Here is a 9255-nt window from a genome sequence, read left to right as displayed (position 1 = left end):
TTTGGAATATGATTTTTGAAATAAAATTTTAAAAATGAGATTTCTGGAACAAACTTTTCTTAACACATGAAATGTATTCCAAAATTAGCTTTATACAAAAGAATTTTGTTGTAGTGTTTTCTTTCTTTAAGATGTGATGCCTTGTGAAACGATTTGTTGGGAATGAACTCTCAAACATGTGAAAGGCCTTCCGAATGAGATTTCAGGAATATGTAAAAGAAGTTTTGGGTTCTTGCAAAGAGTTTGATAAGAAATTTAGTAAGTAATATTTTTATTTTATCTTAATTTTTAAACTAGAACACAAATTTTTTTCATAATTGCTCGTCCAAACGGTTTGAAAGATACTTGTAGAAGATATTATGATATAAAGTAAGTTCAATTTTTGATTGTTCAAGTATTAATGATCCAATAAATACAAATCACCTAGGTCTTTGTCTCAAACATATATTTATAGATTTTATGATGAACATTAATGATTTAATTACAATTCAATATTAAATAATTACACAATATTTCTAAGTTAACCAGTATTAAAAATAATTGTCTTGATTACATGTCGATGGATTGACCTCCTACTCTTATTAGTGGCTCACTCAGATATCATTGTAAAAACTGATCCAGATGATACGGTACAGTGTTTTTCTTTATTTGAGCTTATATTAACATTTGAATCTCTAGCATGTGGGGTTGCAGTTATCTTAAAGACAAAGCATAATAATAAAATAATAATAATTAATTAAAGGGTAGCATGAATTTAGAGGTTAAGGTAGACAACAAAGATCCCTTTTTATACGCATACACTTTTGTGTACGAAAACGTGTTTGCGATTGATTAACTATTTGAAATTATGATTGATGGGAGTGGAAGATGGGCCTCCATGGCTTGCAAGGCAGTTTTGTAACTTTGTCTTTTTCTCTCTTCACCCATCCAATTTTTTCCAATAATTCATTTTTAATTTCTTCTAATATATTCAACCATTGTTCTTTTATCCATAGTGCAACTTCAAATTGATTGTGCCCATATAATTCTTGATGCTGACCTTCCCTCAAAACACATCACACACAAGATAGTGACCTTTCTTTACCCTAATAATACAACATCAATGGATTTTCTTCACTAAAATATTTCTGGTTTGGGCATTATTTGATCTCCCTCTCTCTCTCTCTCTACGTATGCTTGGTCCCTACCTTTTCTCTATTAAAGGACATTATTAATAGCTAATGCATGCTTTGATTCACCTAAAAGAAAAGAGAGATATAGAGAATGCTATGCTAGTGCTGTGGGGTGCTTCTTTTTATATATTTTTTTTCCTCAATACTTTAGTTTTGCTTTTAGCTAAGAAAGAGAATCCTTCTAATCTTGTTATGTTACATGGCAATTCATAGTTGGTCGATTGAGATTGTAGTGCTCGTCAATTCCATTTCCATGAGAACAAAGTGCTTGCCTCTTCACCTCTAACCATCTTCACAAACACACTCATGCAATAACTCTACATCAACTAATTCCTTTTATTATTACTATTCAAATTAATTGGTGGAGTAGGCTAGCCTATACATTCTATCGTATACACAAATTCTTATAGATCTACTAAGAAGAGATATTTTATAGAGAAAAATAAATTTTATAAAGAGATACAACATCAATAAAACTTGGTTCAAATTATATAAAAAAATGATACGTCTTACCTTCTAAAATTTTAAGACAATAAATTTGTAATTTTTTTTATTGTATATTATTATTTTTTCATTTTTACTTGTAAAACTTAAACTTACGTTTAAATTTCTTAAAAAAAATTATTTATTTATTTTATTTAAGATTCTACAGCAATATATTTATATCTCGACCATGAGAAAAAAAAATTAACAAATTAAGTGAGTTAATTATTAATTCCTTTGTGATGAGATTTACTTTTCATGGAATTGTGCCTGTGTATTCCTCGTGTTTATTTTGTTAATGTTGCAATGGAAGTGTTGCTTCCATTAAGTGATAGCTACATCATTTAAAATGGTTTTTTTCATTTTGACCAAAAAGTTACCAATAATGATGCAGAAAGCTAGCATACCTCAGCACTCAACATCAACGTGAAAGAGAGAACACCGCGATACGGAAGCATCTACACCAAATTGATTGCATGATATCTATCTATAACTAAAATGTTTAAAGTATCACATTTTATCTTTAGATATTTCTTTTCATTCTTTTATATGCTGTATTTAATCATTCCAAACATTAGTTTAGTGGAGTTTTAACTTTGCTTGTTATTTGATGAATATACAACATTCAGAAGTTTATAGAATTCGATGGCATGTTTTAATGAATTATCTATTTTGTGAGCATATAACTCATTTGCATTTTATTTTTCTGTAATTCACTTTTGATTATTTAAATGGATATCTTGATTTTATTGGATTTTCATGTACATCATAGATGAATTTGGTTTTGAAGTTGAAGTGAACATTTTGTTGTGCTAGCGTTAATATAGATACATCTTTTGAGTTATATTGAAACAAAAGGGGACAGATGTGAAAATTTTAAGGAAAAAAAATATCATACAGGGAGACATTGAGCCTATAAAGTGGTAGAAGACGAAAATTTGTGATTAGACTCTGTTGGTCACTGTCTGACAATCCATATTGGTCGCACAACGAATTTGAGTCACATTCAAATTCTCCATAAATTTCTTTGACCTGGAAGTGATGAAGAAGATTATTGAGAACCATAAAAATGGAAGCAATTCCTTTTTCTTTAGAATTTTTATTTTCTTTTTAGTTGTTGAGTTCATTTGTAATGTTTAATAAACTCTCATTAGGAAATTGAATGATAATCTGAATATTGCAATTGACAATTTCTGTAGACTATTTAAATTTAATAGCCATCTAAATTTTGAGTTTAGGAATAAGATACATTGTGTGAATGTTTTTAAACATTATTTGTTGATGACTTTTCACTATTGGGAAAATGCATCATCAATTAAGAACATACTCATCTTTATTGTTAAGAATAATCTTATTAATAGAGAATTAAGATTAACACAATAATATAACATGAAAATTATAAAATTGGAGAAAAATCATAATTATTATCTAATAATAACCAAAAAAAATAACACTATAAAAAATTGTACAATACATCTCCCATGACTTTGGTTCCAAGTATAATCATATTCTCCAAAGTAAGAATTTAATCTAAATCTCACAACACTCTACTATAAGAGTATAAGAAAAGTTAAATACAAACTTAAAGTGTCTTTGACTTAGGGTAAGAAACACCATGGACTTAAAGTCCATTATATAATCATCAACATCCACTTCCTAGTATAACTTAAGTTATGTGGGACTTTTCAAGACGTATTGTTTTCATTAGGTCATTATTCTCCACCCTAACTAAAATAAACACATTTTTGTTGCTTGTACTAGGAATCTTAGTCCACCATAGAGAGTATGCTTAATTGGAATTAAACCATTCCAATAATTTCTTTGCACCTTGCATCAATATTGACCAATGCTTGTGTATAATCCCTATACACCATGCATCAATGCTAACCAATGTCGTGTATAATCCTCATACACCCTACATCAATATCAATGAATGTCTGGGTATAAATTACAGCTAGAAAAAAAATCATCCTAGCACTTATAGTCTACCTAACCAGGAACTAACACGTGTTACAATCTTCCACTTTTAAATCTGACCAACTAGGAGATACCATATGTCACAATCCTCAAATCTCATATTAGACCAATTACGATCTGTCACGTTATCTCTTTCTTCCTTAAATAGATATGCAAACACATAACCTTTGTTTTCATCTTTGCACAACGACCATAGGAGCACCACCAAAGACCCAACACCAACAACCTTTGCAATCGCCACCGCACTTGAAGCTGATCGGAATGCCACCATCATGCCACCTCACCAAAGACGAACCAGTAACTCCACTGTTAGCTTCTACATGCGACCCATAATACCATGACACAACACCCTATCTGAGAAGACTATGCACGAGCCACATGACGCCATTTTCCACAACACAACATCACTGAAGTTGTGTAAACCAACAACTCAACTCCTCCACCAAGCACACACATCGTTGGAGCACCAAGCACATCACCTCACTCGAAAAAATGTGAGCTCTGATTCACCTTCACCCATGAGCATATCAAATTGAAAACACTACACAACCACCATTTGACACATTGGAAGTCTCATATCGACTAGAGATAAAGCCAATTTAGATTATATATTTAAATGCAAACTTCACCTTACAAGTCAATTTTTTTGGATTGAGTTAGACTTAAATTCTACTTCTTAACATGATATTAGAGTTATGAGTTGAACTGCACCCACATCTCGTGTAAGACCTTCGAGCTTCACCTCGCCAAAGAAGATAGGAAAGTGGGTGACTCACCAGAGTCTCCCTAATGAATCCACTCTCTAAAGATCCATCAATGGTTTAAGATGGAAGTGTCAATGACTTATATGTAAGGGGTAAATTGTTAAGAATTCAAGTGTGATCCTATATAGAAGAAGACTCATAATTCATTGTCTTAAGATTTTGTTGGAAATCCAAATATGAATATAACTTCATTATTGTCAATCTCTTATATGGATTAGACTCATATCTCAATATTGTGTGAGACCCATCATAGTCTTTGTGTTCCTTTTTCGTTGATTACTAATACAATTGTGATATTTTTTGGTACAATACAAACATATGATAATGTTAATTTAAATTTTGTTGTAGTGTTTTCTTTTTTTAAAATCAAATCAATATCATGAATAAGAATTGTTTCGATTATGAGGTCGAGGTTATTTGTTTACTAAGTTCTGTGTGTCCTGATACTCGTCATCGTCCTTCAAACTGTTTGGTCAAACTGGAAGGTTACCTGTAGAAGGTACTTCGATGTCAAAGTCAGTAAAGATTCGACAAGTTTAGTAGTTATTGTCTAATAAATGCAATAATCCACCTCTTTACCTTAAGCCTTTATTTATAGATTTTAGATGAACTTTGGATTATTGATGGCCTAATCATGACTCAACTCGTGTTATTCATGTTTTATGATAAACTAATCTCCATCTAGCCTAATTGTTGCTTAATGATAACTGTTCGGTCTGTATAGTGCAACCGCTTAAGTCTGAATAATCATTTTGGAATTTCTGGCTATGTGAACAACTCGGACTATATGATACAACCGTTCAGCCATACTATGTGAACAGCTCGGACTATATGATACAACCGCTCAGCCATACAGTATAGGAATTAAGCAAGGAATCAAGTATAAACATCACACATATCTAAAATGTAATGAAGTTTAAGACTGTAATTTAGATATAAACGGATAGGAAATAAAATAAAAAATATCGCTTTCCTTCTCATTGTTGTTTCCTTCTCATTGTTGTTTGTGCATGTTGCTCGATCGGTTATATATTTTTTTAAAAGCCTCAATTCAAAAACCTTTTTAAATCATATCCAGTCTTTGATTATATATATTTTATAAATTGAAACAAAAAATAAACAAACTAATATTCAAGATCACGTTGCGAAATAGCAGCATCTTTTATTCTATAATAATCTTTCAATGACATCATAATTGAATTGACTACCACACACTTCTATTGAATCACTATTTAACGTTTTTGTAGTGACGTTTGAGAATTGATTGCTTGTTGGTTCTCTATGTCTGACCCTTTTTACTCAACTAAAAGGAAAAGTGAAGAAAAGTGGAATTATAACTAACAAATATTACAAAGCTGGCACTCTAGTCTGTATAGATAATGTTTGCAGCCAAACATAAATTCCATGAAATGATTGTAGCTATATGTTTATGGAATTAAGCGGAATATTGAAATCATAATTGTAGCGTATGCAGCTGCTAAATACTAATCATTGCAATTTTTTCTCACTAATTGTTCTTGACATTTCCACTCATGCGTATACAAAGAGCATGTCATGACACAGAAAAGCCGAATTCGTTAGACATTGCGTCCATGATATTTATTATAAGCACAGTAGTCTCTTTATGCAGCAAACACATTTGAGACAACATATAGTGGCTGAGTTGTTTTGCTTTTACTGTAACTTTGATGTTACTTTTCTGATATCTGTGATAAGAAAGAAAATGACGAAACTTAGCTATATACGTGTTCATTCATTCATTCTTGAAGAAACATATATACTGTTGCAATTATGCATTACAAAGAAACCGTGAATATCCTTTGATAAAGTAAAGTACAAATTGCAAATCCATTTGGGAATATTCATGTCAAGTGCTGTTCTTTCATTGTGTCCGTAAAGTTGATTTGGTTAAAATGCAATAAGATCTTGTAGCATATATCATGTATATTTGTCCAGTGATTGATATATATATAAAATAAAATAGAACAATATTAAAGAAAAGGAATACAAATTGCTGAATGGTAAAAGGCAAATATTCTCCAGCTTTTGATAATCAAAAAGCATGTGGGTTTCTGTAATGGAATCCCAGATCTAAATCTGTTATACTTTCGAGCAATCATTCTAATTTAATTAAGCTGAATCTACCAGTTGAAAATTCAGAATTATTTAAAATATTATCCTTTGTGTAACTTGAGTTTGAAACTGGTTTTTTAGAACTTCAACCTATTTAAATGTGATATAGAAATTAATTTGCATAAAGGGATCAAAGTAAATTTTTCCCAAAGAACTAACATATGTTATAACTGATGAAGTTAAAATTAACACCAAGTAAGCCACAGCAAAAATTAACATGTACATTGATACTATAATTTTCTGGTTTTACTCATATTGCCCAAATGAATTCCCAGAACAACTTGTGGTTAACTTTCAGCTTCTGTGAACAAAAGAAGACAAAGAAAGAAACGAAGACATCCTTGGTGACAACAATATGCTTTTCCCTAAATTCATATATATGCTTTCAATTTGAAATGTCTGTATCCAACCATGTCAAGATAGTAGAGAGAGAAGGAAGAGGTTGTGGCAACTGGCAGGGTGGAGTTGTGGAGTTTGAATAGGAATCTCACAAGGCATTGAAAGTTGCAGCCTTTGGGGGGAGTGTTGGAGGGGAGAGAATATTCTAATGCCAAAAGAGTTCAACAGCTAAACTCCAAAATTTTATTTTAAACAATGTTAGAAAGGAAAAACATCATTAGATTATGATTAAGGATTAGCATAGTAGCAGGAAAAGTCAGCCCACAAGGAGACGCCTACTCACATTTCCAAAAATTCACTGCCTTTGTCAGCTGGCTGTCTTCTATAACATATTCTCTTTCATATTAATCTTAGTATTTACTCAAACTTAATCTACCCCACATCATTGATTAACTAATATTGGATCCTTATATTTTTATGTTAGAGAAAAAATAATTGAAAAAAGGAACTTATCTTAAAGTAATCAGTTGAATTTTCTAACCAGGATCAAAATCTATAGATATATATATATATATTTCGTTATTATATCATTAGAAAAAATTAACAGTAATTTATCAGCAACACCAAGCTTTGATAAGCCGTATTTCCTAGATTAGCTTATATCATATTCAAGCAAGTCTAAAGAAAATCATACTCATATTACCCTGGAAAATCATGACGTTGAGGTTAAGCAAACTTCTTTTTTTTCTTTTGTGGGGAACATTCTGGCTTCATTCTCTCAAGACCTTCAGATACTATATATTATTACTGGAAAATTTATATCGATGGGACAGATAACATGAACAATATTATTCCCCAGGTTAAACATTTTCACCAAAACACAACTTTATTTAAAAGAAAAGGAACCTATATATACACGCAAAAGATGTAGAGAAAAAGTTAAAAAGTAAACGACCCACCATCCAAAAAATTGAGGGTGGATGGTAAAAGGTTCGCTGTACATCGATCTACCACTCAAAATTTGACCACCCAATTGACAGCTTCATAGACCTTCAACTTGTGTTAAGAAATCAAAAGCATGTTTGACTGCCAGTTGCATCATCATCACGATGTGATAATATATAGCTGGAAATAATTATTGTTTATGAACTGATAAATATAATAGTAAAAATAATATTAATGAAAACAACGAACAAGAGTTCGTTTGATGTGCATAAAGCCAAGTGGCTTGAACCCTGTCAATGTAAGTGAGACATGGTCATGTTGTCATCGGACGATTATTCCCTTTTATGTTTTATTTCGTCTTTTGCTTCGGCTTAACCTTGCTTGACAGTTTGGTGAGAATACAGACACACGTGCATGGCTGTTTACTAATAAGAGTAAGAATGCCAAAGCAATTAACAAGCTTCTTAATGAGCTAGCTCTCCCACTTTTCTTTGAATCATGTATATGAATTCAAACATTTTACAACATTTTGGCATCTATCAATCTTCCTTGAGGAAATGACCTGCACTTTCACTTTGAGTATGCTGCAAAGACCCTTAAGATTTTGCTTTTTGGGGGAAAACAAAGATTAAGGAAGCCGTTTGGCTTTTCTTTTTCTAGTCACACTCACATGAGACACAATGATTTTCGCTTTTTGAAAGAAACAGCGTTTTGCTTTGATTTAATGGTTGCAAGTGGAGTATTACAAGTTGAAACGTTAATATTCGATCAAAAGGAAACAGTTTTCCCATAGACACTTCGTTATGATTGTAGCACTACACTAGCTATATGGATAATAGCATATTTCTTTATTCTGTTATTTCATGTTGAGTTGGACGATCTATATACTCAAAGCAAAGCTACATTATTCTAGAGTAGGAAGCAAAGGTTTCTGAGGTCATGGCAGAAAAGAAAGCCACTGATCATATATATATATATATATATATATATATATATATATATATATATATATATATATATATATATATATATATATATATATATATATATATATATATATATATATATATATATATATATATATATATATATATATATATATATATATATATATATATATATATATATATATATATATATATATATATATATATATATATATAACATTAACTCATAATGATTTGGACGTAGTATATATATGTTAATATTAGGCGTCAAATATGTGACACATTTGTGAAATATTATTACAAAGTTCATGAAATTCATATATGTTGGGTGTAGGACTTTAGATTTATTGGAAAACACAAAAAGGGTTAATTATCTGTAAACTTAGAATAAAAAAGTGATTGAATTGAATGAGAAAGGATTTGAAAAATAAGAAAACAAAAAGTAACAAATTATGGGATAATCATTCCAAATGAAGATAACTTTCTTCGGACCTC

The sequence above is a fragment of the Vigna angularis genome, chromosome 11, assembly GCF_016808095.1.
Source record: "Vigna angularis cultivar LongXiaoDou No.4 chromosome 11, ASM1680809v1, whole genome shotgun sequence".
NCBI lineage: Eukaryota > Viridiplantae > Streptophyta > Magnoliopsida > Fabales > Fabaceae > Vigna > Vigna angularis.
Note: the sequence above shows the minus strand (reverse complement) of the source record.